Genomic DNA, 18,171 nt, shown 5'->3' on the forward strand with positions numbered 1-18,171 from the left:
TGATGACAACCGGAAATCATGAGTGAGACACTCTAAAGTTCACAGTCCCCTTATCTAGGATGATGACAATCAAAACACTTCTTCTTTTTGTCTAATAACAGCAGGTTTGTTTAGGGACATACATGTCTGCCACTCTGCTGGGGTCAATACAGTCTTCCCATGATGAAGAATTTTATCACATATTGGCTGAAAGAGTTACAACAATTGGCCCACAAATAGTAACATCTGACCCCACTTTTTTTTTTTGAATCTCTAAATCATTGTTCCTCATTTTCACTGCCTTAGAATATATGCTAGCTGACTTGGATCCGCTATTCAGTTCATTCTAAGAGTCAACACCTGCACTTACATTAATACTATTAGACGTATTGCTTAGAGTTGATTTGGGGGAAAAGTAGGTATATTGTCCTTGAAATTAAATCTTTCAAAACAAGGCAAAGACTTTTTGGAATGAACATTCTTGAAACTTTAAAAAATTTACAATAGTATTAGTTAAACATTTAAAGAGTAAATATATTTTCATTTACTAAATATGAAACCAAATTTTGATTGGCAAAACCCAAATTCTCCCAATAGTTCTTAACGGTAATTTTATTTATTACTTTGCTTTCATTTGGACTCTTCTTTAATGAACTGTTATACCTTTAAAGAAATGATTTTTTCACAAAATACTTACAATACCTCACATTTGCATGGTCCTTTCAAGTACTGAAATGACTTTAACTTGAATTTTTTTTCAGTTCAGTTCAGTTCAGTTGCTCAGTCGCATCCGACTCTTTGCGACCCCATGAATTGCAGCATAATTGAGGCTCAGAAAAAACTTTATGAGATAATGATAATACCCACTTTCACAAACAAGGAAACTGAGACGGCATTGCTAATAGGTACCAGTGTCAGAATTCAAATCTAGGTCTTCCAGCTCCAGGTCTTTTATCTCATATAAGTATTAACACTTCCATGAAGAATGCCTCAAAACTCATTTCAAGAATTCCACAGAGTGAAGTAGAAGCATATTTCTCAGCAATGTTACTCAAAAAAAAAGAGACAAACATGAAATCTCACCTTCATGGAATGAACAGCAGAAACAAGTAAATACATCAGTCCATCAAGAAGACACACCGGTCACCTCTGAGGTGTTCAGACTCCAGGAAAGAGAGTTTCATTGAGCATGCAATGCTGATAAGTTCAGCAACCTGATAAAAAAGGAGAGCTTTAAAGGACTTATTTTGGTTTATCAAATCAGTGATCCATAAAGTTAAAAATCTCTCTAAAGTGGGACCTGACATGACAGACTGTGACAATTCTGTGTGGGCTGTTCAAATTTATCACTTTAATGGCATTCTGCATTTGCCTGATTGACTGGAGCAAATCCAGAGACATGCTGATGCTCAGGAAACAAGTGACCATTAATCAAGCACATCGTATGGTATTAACACTAGGGCCCCTCTGTAGGTCCACGGACACCCTATGACTTGCTTCTGTGTGACTACGTTGACTTTGTTATGCTTTTATCTTATTAGCTTTTACATTAATATTTTTTGGAAGTGGATTCCCATCCCTCATATAAAATGTATTTGGTGCTCTGTGACTGGGAATAGTTTTAAAAAATCACTGAAATGAATTAATGCCTCCAAAAAATACTACTTAAGAGCATTAACATTGATAGTACAGAAAAGCAAATCTTTTGTGATCACAAAATCCAGGACCGGTTCTCAGTAACAAATGAAAAAGTAATTGTTGAAACAACAACAAAAAAAGGATGATTAAGTGAATCTTGACCAAAGGAAGAGAAGAAGGTCCTAAAGCTTCATCCTTGGTAGAAATTATATTGGTCACTCAACTCCACCAACTTTAAGCTGTTAATCAAGGCTTTCTTATTTCAGGTGTTGAAATTAACTTTGTGAGCAAAGCTTAGTCTTCTTAGTCTTCATTAAGCACTCTTTTTATAACTAATACCAAAAAAAAAAAAAAAAGCTTTCCAGGAATACACTTCATCCTTCTTTTTTAATAACATACTGAGTCACTTAAATATTTTATAAGTTTGACATTTAATTTTAAAATCTAATGAGTTGTTTTCCCTTTCTCTTCCTCTCCTTCTTCAACAATTTAATAATAAATCCAGTAAGTAGGACATAGGGTGCAGTAAAGTAAGCAAGTAGGCCAGTAGGGATTGGGGTGTAGAAAGCTGAACGGTCCAGCTCAGGGTGCCAGAAACTGAAGTGAGTAAGAAGGACATATGTGTGGGAAAGCTACCCAGAGTATGGTGTCACAGCCCAGAGTGCAGAAGCACCCGCATGGGAGGGTCAGCTGGCACAGGGTTGCGAGGCCAAGCAGAGTGAGGAGAGCTTCCATGCAGAGTAGGGAATAGCCGGGGCAATGGAAGCCGGGTTACATATGGGGAAGGTGATCAAATAAGTACACACATTCAATATAATTGGAGCTATTCACTGTTAGAGAAGGAAGATACAAACAAAGAAATGGAAAAACTAGAAAGAACTCGATGGTGTTAGATGTATGCTTAGTCACTCAGTTGTGTCCGACTTTTTGCAACCCCATGGACTGTAGCCTGCCAGGCTCCTCTGTCCATGGGGATTCTCCAGGCAAGAATACAACCCAGGAGTGGGTTGCCATGCCCTCATCCAGGGGATCTTCCCAACCCAGGGATAGAAGCCAGGTCTCCCGCATTGCAGGTAGATTCTTTATCTTCTGAGCCACCAGGAAAGCTCAGTGGTGTTGGGCAGACACTGAAAATGTTGGTATGAGCTCATGGATATTAATATATACATCGATTGATTGGTTGAAGTAAAAAGGAATATATATGTGTATATGCGTGCATACTATCATATATTCCCCTAGTTTTACCCTCTGAGATACTGTGAAAGCAGTGACACCTCAATAGCAATAAGCACATTAAACACCTGCTCTTGGCTTCTAAATACTATTCTCACTGAAAAGAAACAAGACTTCTTAGAAAAATGACCAACTCTAAGATAAACCAGGGAATGTATAAGATAGGCCTCAAAGGTTATGTTGTACTACAAAGTAAAGAAATGCTCAAAGAATAACAGAGAAGCATCAAAAAAATGTATAAACAATCAAAATGGCTCCCATAACAATAATTTAAGCATCAAAATAAATAAAGACAGTAGCGGATTTTGGGCTTCCCAAGTGGCACTAGTGGTAAAGAATCCACCTGCCAGTGCAGGAGACATAAGAGATGTGGGTTTGATCCCTGGGTTAGGAAGATCCCCTGGAGGAGGGCATGGCAATCTACTCCAGTATTCTTGCCTGAAGAATCTCAAGGACAGAGGAGCCTGGAGGGCTACAGTCCCTGGGTTCACATAGAGTCGGACACGACTGAAGCGCCAGCAGCAGCAGCAGCAGCAGCAGCAGCAGCAGTGGATTTTAGTCCATAAAATAAAATAGTTGACCATAGTTCATAAGGACATACACAAATAAAGGAATAACTTGAAAATCTGAAGATGACTGAGATGCTTGTGTTGTTTTAAAACTGCCACCATAAGACAGTTACTATTCACAAATGAAAAAAGACTAAGTTTACTGTGAAGAAACCTGGTGGGTATTACTTTAACCTAATTATCAAAGTGCGCATCACCTGTAATTGGACAAGTCACAGTCCTATACCACAGACACGATGCAATGGGAAATAGCAGCACCACTTTGTGATATTCCTTCCAAAGATGCATGAACTCTAGTGCAAGGTAATAGGAGACAAATTGCATTCAAATGGATTAGGGAGTCAAAAATTCTTTGTATTACTCTTTCAGCTTCCTATAATTTATTGATTGTTTCAAAAACTTTTAAGTTTAATGAGTCGTTATAATAAATATTTGGTATAAATTTATAAGGGCATAAAATATATGAACTTTAATTCCCATAAAATGAAACAAATGTGTATAACCTACATAACTAGGTTCTCATTTAAATGATGTTCTCATTCTAAACCCTACTCTTGTTGTTGTTGTTGTGACACCCACTAAGTTGTGTTCTATTCTTTTGCGACCCCATAGAGTGTAGCCCACCAGGCTCCTGCGTCCAGGGGATTCTCCAGGCAAGAATACTGGAGCGGGTTGCCATTTCCTTCCCCAGAAAACCTTCCCGACCCAAGGATCAAACCTGTGTCTCCTGCGTTGGCAGGCAGATTCTCTATCACTGAGGCACCGGGAAGCCCAAACCCTACCGTAAAGTTTAGATCAAAACCAACTGATTAAATCAAATTAAAAGCAGGTTAGTTTACTATATGACATAAATAATACAGAGAATGGGGAGAAATGGAACAAATTAAATTTGACTCAGCTATTGCCTATCCCTTAAACCACACCTAAGGAGAAGTTGAGGAAATCATTCAATAGAATATAGTTCTATTTAGCTCCATACTCTTGCAAAAATGAGATTTGTCGCACTTGTTTTGCCCTCTTTGGATTTTTCCATACAGATCTGACTGTGTTACCTCAAATCAAAAGGAAGAAGGAAAGAATTTTATGGCTGAAGAAAATACAGCCTCCTTTCTTTGTAAAAGATTTAAACATTTGTATTAAAATTTGATTCATTAAGTTTCTCTGGTAGCATTTGTCTCATTACACCAGTGATTGGTAACTGGTAAAAACTAATGTTGCAGGTTGTCATTCCAGCTTGCCAAGTCTGAGATGGATGATCCAGAATGGTGCTGCCTCTCCCAAATACTGTTATTGTGACCCATATGTGATTACAGTCCACCATTTTTCCAAACAGTTTCTCTTAAGCACTTACCATTATCTGGCATGTGTCCTCCTGTCATAGGAGGCAGTGGTAAGCAACGAAAAAGGGGACTGGAAGAGTCCAGAGCAGACTCTGCCACAATCTCACCATGCTATCAGATAAATCACTTAATCCTAGTATGTCTCAGTTCCCACTCCTAAAATACTAGAGTACCAAGCAAGACAATTTCTTAGGTTCCTTTGAACTTGCCTTATGTCTTCTTCATTTTCATTCAAGATATTGGCTTATTTAAATTATAAATGACCAACTTTAATTTCTTATTCATTTTCTCACCGTGCCTAGTACAATTTTTTTGTTGTGGTTTTTTGGAGATTCTTGTTTATCATAGGGCTTCAGACATGTTAACAAATTGTCAACATCTTTGCCTTAAATTTATAGAGAATGTTTACAATAGTGCAGAAATTATACACAATAAGCACACTGTTATTTTGGTGGTGTTTGAATTTGTGATTTCAGTTTTGCACTCACTAGGATAAGGTACTCTTCATTGGGAGTGATAAAAGCCTCTTTTCAGCCATCTCTGTGTTTGTTTTCTGATATGTACACCTGAAGATTAACCCCAGGAATATGAACCATGTGAAAATTTTAAGCTATTTATAGGCTATCAATCAATCAGTAAACATATTATAGTAGAAATATATGTATTGTAGAATCTGTGAATAGAAACTATATAGAATTTCTATAAAACATATCTTTACTACTTCAAGATACTCTTGAATAAAGTAAAACATTAATAAAGGTTTATTATAAGTTAACAATTTACTTAGAAATTCATTTTCTTAGAAATTAACAATCTAAGTACTGATTTAGAACAAATGACCTTTGAATCAGGTTATAACTATTTGAATTTTTAACCTTTCTCAACATATATAACTTATGCCCATTGTTTCATTATGTGAATTATTTGCAGAATATAACCTTTTAATGATGTGGTAAAATGAAGATTGTTAAATAATACTATTTATTCCTCATAAGTTAACTTTCTCAGAGATTGAATGTCAAAAATGAAGAGCTCTTTGTAACATCAGGTAAAATATTGCTTTTCTTTTTAACTAGGTACCTACTCTTCTATTGAGAATCCACTTGCTTCAAATGGATTTTGAAAATCCAATAACCCATAAATCCCCAGAGATTCTATAAGAATTAAGTTGACATAGGCACAAACACACTAGCAAGATTCTATCAATAAAGATAACTTACAAAGAATCTGTTTACACACTAAATGAAGGCTCCATAGTGTGTGAGTTCTCATACAGTGCGGTTTATGAAAAGAAAGTCATTTATGGAAATTCAAAGTACTTGTGCTTAAAGCCCAAATTTCATTTACTACGTAAAAATTTTTATTCCAAAATTAAGATACACAATTCTTACAATCATTAAGAGAAAAATAACATCCTTCCAGTAACAGATGTAAGAACCATCATAAATGATTTTATTTAAAGTACTAGAAAAATTTATCCCTATTAATTCATCTCTGAAGTGAGTCAAAATATTCATCAAAAGGTAACAAACTATTTAGCACAATAAAACAAAGTCCTGTTCTTTAGAAGGTTACATTCTAACTACATATTCTGAATCCTAACTGCTCTACTCTGCAAAACTATGCACCCTGTAAAGATACTTAATTTACTAAAATAAAATCAAAGTTGTGACAAATCAGGTATAATGAAAAGATATCTAGAAAAGCTAGCTGCTGTGATTACTGAAATACAGATGAATTAGGGCTAGAACAGAATAAAGAAAATGAGACACTGAATTCTAAAGCATGACACAAGATGGTCTGATCTCTCACACGTGGGAGTTCTTGGGTCCAAAAATCTTGAACAGTTTTACAACTTGGATGCCAGCACTCAGCACAAGACTCTCAGAAATAGAAGTAGCATTTTCATATTCTCTGGGAAAAACAATTAAGATACAGAACATTTAATGAACACTATTCACCATTAAATTACCATAATTGTAGGGTTGGGCTACTTAAGGGGAGTAGGAGAGAGATTAATTTTTTCCTATGACAATATTGGAATGAAAATTAACTAAAGAGCTTCAGGCAGTTGGGAACAGCTCAGACATGGTTAAATATCTGAAAACCCTAGAAAACCACACAAATGCAGACAGTCTTTAAACTCCAGAAATCATTTGCAAAAAGCATGGAAGTCAGACCAGGAAAGATTACAATACAGCAAACTTGGCTTGCGAGCTCATTTCTGCCTTTTCATGTCTGTAACCACAGCAACGAGCACAGAACTCCAGCACAGAAGAGGTGCTCTCTAAATATTGGTTGAATCGATCAATGAATGAGCCTCAATCTCAAATCTATAGTCCTTTTCTTTTGAAAAATCAGAACAGAACTCCTTGTTCAGTGCCTGACTCAGCAATATGACATTTCCCTTTCTGCTCATTTCCCAGTATCTTGCTCTTCTGAACTTACATAAACTCCTCTGGCCATATTGTCCACAGAAGCACAATATGGCAGGGAGATGTGTTTTCCATCCCCTGATCATTTAGAGAAAATTATGAATCATTTAGAGAAATTATTCAACTTCCTTGCCCTTTGGGAAACCAATTTAAAACATTTCTAATCTTTGTCTTTCCCCAACCAACAGTTTTTAGTCAATGCTTAATAAAATGTGTTGAAGATTCTGTTTTTGCATGATTCATAATGCTAATAAATTCATCAATCTTATTATCACACATCTTTCTGTAAATGTCAAACAGGATGTAGCTGACAAGGTCATGGCCATTAAAAATAGGTTCATGGACAAACACATTTGTTCTTGACAGGAGTCATCTATGTCTAACCTTTGACTTTCTATGCTTCTATTACTTGAATATCAACAATTGTACACAATTTTCACATTATTCTGTCACTGTATGTCAAAATTTCCAAACACAAAATGCTTATTTTTTTATATATTTAAATGGATATCTTTTATTAATAATACTTTGTAAATATCCTTTTTCTGAAAATGGTTTATATCAGTTTAGTTTAACATTTTTTAAAAGTTATCCTCACCTGGGACTGATAAATATTTTCACATACAGTCTTCATTTGAGTTTCTGGGAGGCTGAGCACAAGATAAGGATCATTAAGTCACTAATTCTTTGTAGGAGCGTTTCAGAAGAAACTATTAAGGAAGAAAGTGAAGGAAGCTTCACTTGGAAGGAAGTGAAGGATAAGACACAGGGGGAAAGCAAAGAAAAGATATGGTTTCAGCTGAATTCTAGTCTTAGTTTGATCCTGTAGAGAGTTTTGAAACAAGAGTGACACCACAGACACTGTCCTTCAGTTCAGTTCAGTTGCGCAGTCATGTCCGACTCTTTGTGACCCCATGAACTGCGGCATGCCAGGCTCCCCTATCCATCACCAACTCCCAGAGCTATTCAAACTCATGCCCATTGAGTTGGTGATGCCATCCAACCATCTCATCCTCTGTTGTCCCCTTCTCCTCCGACCTTCAATCTTTCCCAGCATCAGGGTCTTTCCCAAGGAGTCACTGTCATACCTTGACATTGTCCTACCTTGAGACAAAAGAGTAGGACTTTTGTATTTCCTTATCAGTCGAGTTGACTGCGTGCTGCCCTTGGTTGGGGGTGAGGGGTGTTTTCCTCCAGGCCATTCCGGTGAGGTCAATTTGTTACCAAATCCAAGGTAACAAGCAATCCAAGCAATCCACTGATTGCTCTGCTCACTGCACAACAGGCCAATAAATTTAAGAGAAGAGGTGTTGAGGCAAGAAACACAACTTCATTTGGAAAGCCAGCAGACTGAGAAGATAGCAGACTAATGTCTCAAAATAACCATCTTAACTGGGTCTGGATGCCAGGTTCTTTTACAGAATGTGGTTGGGGGGTTGTTGAGGAAGTAAAGTAAAAAGGCCATTAATCTTGCAAATATCTCCTGGAATGGCCAGCCTTGGGGAGAGGATGTGTTACTTTCTTCCCTCCTGTAGCCATCCACAGGTAGACAGCCTACTGAACAAAGGCATTTTGGTTTAACATTCAGGCAGAAGAGAAGAGTTCCCCAAGGTAGGCTATTATATATAAACAGTATGCTTTTACTGAACTAAAGCCATAGGAGGCAAAGGTTAAAGTAAAAGAAACAGATCCAACATGGCATCAGTTCTTCCGTATAATAAATTCTCTAGCAAATAAGGCAGCTGTGCCTCTAGCAGCTAACATACAGTAGCTGGGATGGGTATGCAAGCCTCCCAGAGCGTTTTTTCCTGGTATTTAATTTGACACACTCCCCCGAAAAAAAGAGATTCCTACAGCTTGGTGGTTGTTTTGCTGTCTTAGTAATACAGGCAGGAACCATGTTTTCAATATGTAAACATTTTACTGAATAAAACGGCAGTGATTTGGCAACCCACCACTGACAACTAAAAAATTACAAAGCAGATAAAAATAGAAAGCATAAGTGGTGCTTATAATAAAACCTTAAATTCCAAATGTAGCCTATCCTAGGAATTCAGTTCTGTACAGAGTACAAATTTCAGTACATAATGCAAACTTTTATTTTATAAAAGAAAAAAAAATAAAACGACTCTCAGATTTTTACTACCACAAGTGGTAGTAATTCCAGAAGCTTCTGTAGCACATTTAAGTCAGTAGCAGACTTACCAGCACAGGTAGAAGTTTTCCTTTCACCCGGGTAAATTCTCTCTTCACTAATGGCAATGGGCTCACTTTAGCAGTGGCCCTTCCCATAGAGCACTATATGATCTTACCGTACTATACGATCCTGGAGCACTATATGATCTTAGAGTGACAGAGTTTACTTACTGAACTGACACATATTTAGTGTCTTGCAGGTTTCATCATGCCTTCTTCTCTGTTCATTTTGCATGCCATAGATTGCTTGTTCCTCTTTCACAAAATTGACCATTTTAAATTAATTTTTATTGGAATATAGTTGCTTTACAATGTGTTAGCGTCTGCTGTGCACCAAAATGCACCAGCCATACATATACATATATGCCCTCTTTTTTGGACTTCCTTCCCATTTAGGTCACCACAGTGCATTAGGTAGAGTTTGCTGTATCATACAGCATGTTCTCATTAGTTATCTATTTTAAAAAAATCTACAAAACAATAAATGCTTGAGGGGGTGCAGAGAAAGGGAATCCTCATGCACTGTTGACGGGAATGTAAACTGATATAGCCACTATGCAAAACAATATGGATGTTCATTAAAAAACTAAAAACAGAACTGCCATTTCACCCAGCAGTCCCACTCCTGGGCAAATAACCAAAGAAAACCATAATTCAAAAAGATACATGCACCCCAAATGTTCATAGTTGCACTATTTACAATAGTCAGGACACAGAAGCAACCTAAATGTCCATCAACAGAAGAATGGATAAAGAAGATGCAGGACATGTATATAATGGAATATTACTCAGCCATAAAAAGAACTATTAAAGGAGCAAAACGAGACTATCCCTTGGGTATATCAAGTGGGTGGAAGAACTGGCAAGAGCTCTTCTCCTCTCCTGTGCTTCTGCACATTTATGACTGAGCCTGTGTTTGGGGCCATTTAGGTATGGGTACCAAGGCTACCCCCTGGTGTCCCCTGTTGCTTATCAGTATGGACCAAAGTATGAGGGCCAAGGCTCTGGAGCCTGGCATGTGCCCAACTTAAAGGGTTTCTGTGGCAGTATCAGGCCCTTTCTATTGTATTTGCTTGTTGTGTCACTGCCTTGACCTAGAGGCAGCAAATGAAGGTCAAAGATAAATATGTATAGCTTTCAAAAAGAAAAAGAGGGACCAGTGACCACTGCTAGCATACAAATAAGAATAAAATGTGCATCTGAAACTAATACAACATTATAACTCAACTATACCCCAATAAAATTGTTGAAAAAAATAAAATGTGGTACAAACCCTGATAGAGTCCTGTATATGATCTTGAAGACCTAGAAATATCCAAATTTTACAAGGGAACAGAGCAAACACTTGATCTGTGAAGCAATGAGTACAATGAATAGAATGGGATAGGCTCACAACCCACAGTCTGCAGAGACACATCCAAGATTCCAAATCAAGTATCAGGAGAGGATTTGAGGTCAGATAATAGGTGTGCCCTTTTCATGCATCACGGAAGGTGGGGCTTGAGAAGGATAAGTGCAGACTTGAATGCAGGAGTTGGGACTTCTCTTCTGTAGGCAGTCAGCACTGCTGGGGCACCAAGCCAGGTCTGAAATTCATCTGCCTCCTTTACTCAGAGTCCTTCACTTCAATCTGTTTAATCAAAAATCTTATCTATGACTTATCTCCTTCATCTCATACAGTTCTATCTGTCCAAGCCTTGGCTATGTTGGGACATACTAGAATGATCTTTGGGACTTTTTAAAAGCAATCTATGTGTCACTTTAAAAAGGAGATATTCATAAAATGTTTCCCACTCAACATTTGATGACAAATGAGGCAGGCACAGAGAGGTTAATGGCTTGTCTGATGTCACAGAGCTATTTAGTGGGCAGTTGTACATTATTGCATAATCATGTCCTCTTAAGCATTAATTCCCACTGGCAGGCTACATATTAAGTAAGTATGTTGTTCCTTTGAAAATTCTTTATCTTAGACGCAGTTTATGATCCAGCAGTATTTAACTACTTTACCATCTTGTTTCTTATTTACGTATCTCCTTACACTGTTCCCTCTTCATGGAAAGTTCCCCATCTCACCCTGGCCTGTCTCTAAATCCATGTTGTACATTCTCACCTTTCAAGAAGACTTTCCCAGGGATGCCAAAATGGGTTAGGAACATCCCAATACCTATTTATATATGGTTTCTCTTCAAAGAACAGTGCGTGTCTTATCTTTATATTGATAAAGTCTGGTATAATGATTAACAGAGTGTAGGTGCTTACTAAATTTGTAGTGAGTGAATGGATGAATACAAATATATGAAAAAGCAGTGTGAACAAGAAGCTTCTATAAAAACTTATAGACAGTGTGTACAAAGGAGCTAAGAAAAGATGATAGTTTATCTGGATCATAAAAAAGAGGCAGGTTAAGAGTTATATTTATTTTCCTGCATAAGGTGGTCTATAATTACGCTTGGTACAGAAAAATGTAATACCCCAACTGTCAGGTTCCAGCTAGATCTTGAAGAGTCTAAAACCTAAAGAACCCACCAAAGTTGTCTGGTGCCTAAAACATTACCTGACTTGCAATAATTTCTCAGTAATTGTTAAGTGAATAAAATGCAGAAAATCTACGATTGTCACAGGAAAGTGTTTTAGGGAGATAGGCTAGAATCACAGACTCAATGTTCCCAGTTATGAGTATCAAAAGAGGGTTGAAATCCAGCAGCTCTACTCCTAAGTATACAGTTAAGAGAAATAAAAATATATGCTCAAACACACACAAAATATACATTAACGTTCATAGCAGCAGCATTCATAATGGCCAGAAGACAGGAGACAACCCAAATGTCTGCCAACCAACACAGGGATAAACAAATTGTGATGTATGTGTGTGTGTATATATATATATATATGTGTGTGTGTGTGTGTGTATATATATGTGTGTGTGTGTATATATATATATATATATATATATAAAGGAATATTCAGTTCAGTTCAGTTCAGTCGCTCAGTCATGTCCGACTCTTTGCGACCCCATGAATTGCAGCATGCCAGGCCTCCCTGTCCATCACCAATTCCCAGAGTTCACTCAGACTCACGTCCATTGAGTCAGTGATGCCATCCAGCCATCTCATCCTCTGTCATCCCCTTCTCCTCCTGCCGCCAATCCCTCCTAGCATCATTATTTTGCCATAAAGGACTGATACATGCTACCACATAGATAAACCTTGAAAACACGCTAAATGAAAGAAGCTTGTTACATAAGAGCATATACTGCATGATACCAGTCATATGAAATGTTCAGAACAGGGAAATCCATAGAGACAGAAAATGGATGAGCAGCAGCTTAGGGTGCAATGAGGGAGTGTAGGGTTATGACAGCTAAAGGCAATGGGGTTTCTTTTAGAGATGATGGATTGACTGTGACCATATCTGCACACATCTGTAAACATACTAATTTCCACTGAATTGTACACTTCACTAATGCTTTGGGGTGAACTGTATGCCATACCATGAATTATACCTTAATCCGTTGGTCAGTTCAGTCGCTCAGTCGTGTCTGACTCTTTGTGACCCCACGAACCGCAGCATGCCAGGCCTCCCTGTCCATCACCAACTCCCGAAGTCCACCCAGACCCATGTCCATCGAGTCGGTGATGCCATCCAACCATCTCATCCTCTGTCGTCCCCTGCTCCTCCTGCCCTCAATCTTTCCCAGCATCAGGGTCTCTTCCAGTGAGTCAGCTCTCCATATCACTGTTTAAAAACAAGAGGGAGAGAGAATGCTGAAAGCATCTCAGACTAAACCCACCCATAACAATTCTTCCAGTATGTTAACAAGATTCATTTCATTTCAGGCATTTGCTGATGATATTCTAGATTCATTTCTACCCAGCTTATTTCCCAGGCCCCAGTCAGAGCTCATTAATACTCAACCTGTTTAAGCCGGCTACTACATTGTGAACTCTTTTCTTTTTTCTTTTTTTACTGTTGTGTATAAACAGCTGAACCACATAAAAGTTCCTGTCTATGCCACATCCATAGTTTCAATTCCAAACTCACATTTATTGTATGCCCATTATGTGCCAAGCACTTAGCATATGTCATCTCTACGCCTCACCATAACCCCAGGAAGCAGGTCCTATCACTTCATTTTATAGAGAATGATATGGGACAGAGCTTAGCTAATTGCCATGGTGTCACTATGTGGGAACTGAAAGAACGAGGTTTAAGGTACGTGTGTGATTTACCTGATCTGTGCTCTATTTGCCAGTTTGTGTCCTCAAAGTCTAGCATGGCAGACAGAAACGCATAAATGTAGCACAAGGGAGGGAATAAAGAAGGAGATAATGGACTGTCTGATAAAGACAACACGATCTGATGTTCCAGTGTGGAACAGCGCTGTAAGACTCCTGTTTAAAAGCCTGCCCTAATGGCTTGCCCAATGACAGAGTTCTTCCAGGTCTGGGACCACTCAGGCGGTCTGCTTGAAGAGGGTGCTTTTAAATGCTTGTTCTAGCTGAGCAAGCAATTGCATGTGCCCAGGTCAATTTCTTTTGAAAAAGACTCACGTTTTTGTTCTCAGTTCTCATTGTCAGCCCTATTCCACCAACACTTGGTAGAATTTGGTGCCAAATTTACTCTAAAGCCGTATTTACTTTCTGTGTTATGATATCCAATTGCTTATATCCTATACAATGAGCATTGGCACAGAAATCAGAGGCATCACTCATGTTTTATTCCCTAATCTTCATCCTTGCTATTTTTACGTAAGGATATTTGAGGACACTTCTTTTTCTGCTGCTTCTCTTTCTACATTACACCTTTTCCCCATTTCCTTGGGGCATCTTTAGATGCATTCCCCACCTCCCCCAATTGGCAATTTTGAAAGCAGTCTGGCCAATTTCTCGTCATTTGCTCCTCTATGAAATGCAAGCTCCTTCTTGCTCGCAATATTCTGGAATACTAAGTTCAGGTCCCAATCAATTAAATCCAGCTTTGTTACCACCTATATGGCAAGCGGTTGTTCACTTTTTCATCCTCTTTTCTCCTCTAAAGTCAGGAACTTCAGCTTTCAGAAAATAAGATCACCTCCACACAAGTGAGAGCAAACATGTAGACCTGATTATTAAAAGACTGACATGAGAACAGGTAGAAAAAGACGCAGGAATCTCTGGAAGCCAGAGTTGGCACAGATTCATCAAGAAATGCATGCCAGACTCACTTCTATTGGATAAGCACGGCTGGCCTGGCAGTTTTGGACTTTAACAGAACATACGACTAAGACTCTCGTGAAACTTTTATAGACAAGCTATATTGAGTTAGATAAGAACATAATTAGATACAGTCATGCCTGGTTGGACAATCTTAATAAAAACCTTATAACTGATTGGTATTTAGTAGCCTTGTCTTCACAAACTTACATAAAGCTGCCCAAGGCAAGTATATCAAATTTGAGGATGACTGCAAATATTGTACATGAAGTGAGATTTTAAAGTTATCTCAGTATTAAAAAAAAAAAAAGCAAACAACCATCTGCATCACCTAAAAGCCAGGAGGAGGTCAATATCTCAGCATGTGGTTTATAGAAGGAAGACAGAAAACTGCTTCCATGCATACTTTTCATCCAAATAAAATGCATGGGGCGCCAGAAGTATAAGGTCAGGCTTGAGTGTGTGGGAACGCTAACATCACTAAGGCTTCTCAATCATGTAACCTATTATGGTGTGGAATTCTTTGGAATGCTAATTCCAACTTGGAACAAGCTCAGTGGTTTTCACTGCCTTTATTACTTTATAAATCTGCCTGTGTGAGGAGCTCCAGTGTGAGGAGTGAGGGTCAATAAACTAGTCTTGTACTCTCTGATATTCTGCTGCTTGTAAGAGAATCTTAACATGTGTCATGATTTCACAAACAATAAAGAGTTGTAAAATACCAGCTACATGAAAAGCTAGGGTATGAGATGGCATAGAGCTTCATTAGCTTTATCTCAATATTCACAATGCATATTCTATAACGTGGCAGCAGAAATAGGCTATTTTTATTTGTTGCTTATATAATCAGCCATTCTTATATCCACGGATTCAACCAATGGCATATTTGGAAAAAAAGTTCCAGAAAGTTCCAAAAGTTTCACATCAAAATAAATAACTAAAGGCTTGGCACAGATGAGCGCTATAACCTTTCTGTTCTAAACACTGTAATCCTAGGTCCTTCTTCAACTCATAGGAACTAGAAGAGAGACGAGATGAAAGACAGCCACAGGGTATTATGAGATAGGGAGGCGGTACCCTGGCATGTTCACATGGAAGGAAAATCATGTTAAATCAAATTATTTTCTACCAGAGGTATCTAGGAATGAGAGAAAAAGTTCCTAAGGGCCAGCCATCCAACATCTTCTCTTTGAGTGGTGTGAAAGGTGAAGGAGCTCCAGGATGAAACTGCTACTTATACCTGGAAATAGGGTCTGAAACAAGACCTGGCTATGCTGCGGTACCTGGAGACCTAGTCATACACGGAATAATTATCACTGAAGACCAGTTCCAGAAAGAAGCCAGCCTGTGAGTGAATGCATATCACTGTGCCTGCCTGAGCATCTTTTTTTAAAAAAAAAAAAAAAATTTACTTATTTATTTGCCTGTAGGTCTTAGTTCAAGTCTTAGTGGCAGCACGCAGGATCCTCATTACAGCCTGTGGGATCTTTCGTTATGGCCCACAGTCTCCGCAGCACGTGGGGCTCAGTAGTTGCAGCTCGCGGGCTTAGTTGCTCCTTGGTGGGATCTTAGTTCCCAGACCAGGGGTCGAAAGCTCGTCCCCTGCATTGGAAGGCAGATTTATAACCACTGGAACCAGTCAACCCTAAAGGAAATCAGTCCTAAATGCTCATTGGAAGGATTGATGTCGAAGCTGAAACTCCAGTACTTTGGCCACCTGATGTGAGGAACCAACTCACTGGAAAAGACCCTGATGCTGGAAAAAATTGAAGGCAGGAGGAGAAGGGAATGACAGAGGATGAGATGGGTGGATGGCATCCCCAATGCGATGGACATGAGTTTGAGTAAACTCCGGGAGCTGGCGATGGATAGGGAGGCCTGGCATGCTGCAGTCCATGGGGTCGCAAAGAGTTGGACACGAATGAGCAACTGAACTGACTAACTGACACCAGGGAAGTTCCCTGAGCTTTTTCATCTTGATTGAAAAACACCTCTCATGGACATTTTCTAGGTGTTGAATTGAGACTAACAAGACAGCCATAAAGACTTGAGTTACTCCAGCTCCAGTTCTAACATCTTGGTCTCCCTTCTGCTACGTATGGCCTGCATATGGCTTTGGGGGCTGTTTAGAGATTTTGGTGGAAAAGTACCAAGCAATGTGGATTGAATCTGATTTTGTTTTAAATTCCCAGTAGCTTCCAAGCGGTTGAGATTGAAATGGTATAACTGATTTTAAGCAAATCTAGGACCTCTTTTGTTATGAAGGCCCAAAATTAGTAGCGAATTTTATATTCTGCAAGATTTAATCCAGGGTAGCTGTTTGGGCTCTAGAATTATCTGAAACCAAGATTGGTGTTTTCACCATTGTTCCTGTTTATTTCCATCTCATTTTACTCTTCCTCTGTGAAAGGAAGCAAGCCTGCCTGGTTCCCCTTTCTATTCCATCAGTATCTCTTACCAGGCTTCACAAACTCACCAGAGCAAGGTGCTTATCTGGATCCTTGGTCCCATGAGGTTTAGATAACACAACCTGTTTTTACAGATAGTTGGAAAACAGAAATGATAACATTCCTTTCCTGACAGGGCTCCCTAAGCCTTTTCCTTATTTTTCTTTTTGGTACAATAATGAAGGTTGACAGGGCCCCTTGACACCACTAGTAGTAAATGAATTTTTCAATAAGGACTAACAGAGAAAAACTGCAGAAGTTCAGATTTATTTTTTTGACCCAAAGAGTCCTCTCTCTCCTTATGCCTTTGCTTTCTATGTATCCATGCATGCTCAGTCATTCAGCTGTGTCCAGCTCTTTTGCAACCCTATGGACTATAGCCTAGCCAGGCTTCTCTGTCCATGGGATTCTCCAGGCAAGAATACTGGCTGCTGCTGCTGCTGCTAAGTCACTTCAGTCATGTCTGACTCTGTGTGACCCCAGAGATGGCAGCCCACCAGGCTTTCCCATCCCTGGGATTCTCCAGGCAAGAACACTGGAGTGGGTTGCAATTTTCTCCTCTAAGGGATCTTCCCTACCCAAGGATCAAACCTGGGTCTCCTGTGTCTCCTGCATTGCAGGCGGATTCTTTACCACTGAGCCACCGGCAAGTCTCCTTTCTATGCATTCTTTATGAAAAATTTCAGCAAAAGCATCTTAAAATTAATCCAATAGCTGTCTCCTTCCTGGAACTCTTCAGGTATCAACTTCAGGTCCTGGCCTCTTCTTAAGGGCCCCTATACCAAAACATTAAAGGCAGCACAGGAAACTCAAGCCTTATCCTGAGGCTTACCTTTGTAAACTTAGCAACACTTCCTGCTTTTCACATAAGAAAACTTAAAGGGAGTCAGTCTCAACTGTAAATTGGATTCTGTCCCATTTCTCCCCCAAACTGGGAAGAAGCTGGTCAAATACTTGCATGTTTGGACTATAAATATTCAAAGACTCTAATCTGGTATCTTCCATATAATACACATTTTAACTCCTACTTTAAACTTTCAGAATGCTTTTTATGGCATCTGTTATGCCCTACTTTAAAATGTCTGTCAACCTAATATTTTTACTCTTTTTCCTTTATTCATTTATCTTCAAGGTCATGC

At 38.8% G+C, this 18,171-nt stretch overlaps 1 long non-coding RNA gene across 4 annotated transcripts in view; it reads right to left on the bottom strand.

The window, feature by feature from the left end:
• Window positions 1–18,171, bottom strand: part of LOC105613472 (uncharacterized) — a 98,351-nt gene that overhangs the window by 67,462 nt on the left and 12,718 nt on the right. For all 4 annotated transcript variants that reach the window (XR_006055662.2, XR_009600771.1, XR_003591598.3 and 1 more), the window contains exon 3: window positions 1,063–13,128. This is a non-coding gene — a long non-coding RNA (uncharacterized LOC105613472). The remainder of the gene's footprint in view (window positions 1–1,062; window positions 13,129–18,171) is intronic.

The sequence above is a fragment of the Ovis aries genome, chromosome 1 (genome assembly GCF_016772045.2).
Source record: "Ovis aries strain OAR_USU_Benz2616 breed Rambouillet chromosome 1, ARS-UI_Ramb_v3.0, whole genome shotgun sequence".
In the NCBI taxonomy this organism is placed as follows: domain Eukaryota; kingdom Metazoa; phylum Chordata; class Mammalia; order Artiodactyla; family Bovidae; genus Ovis; species Ovis aries.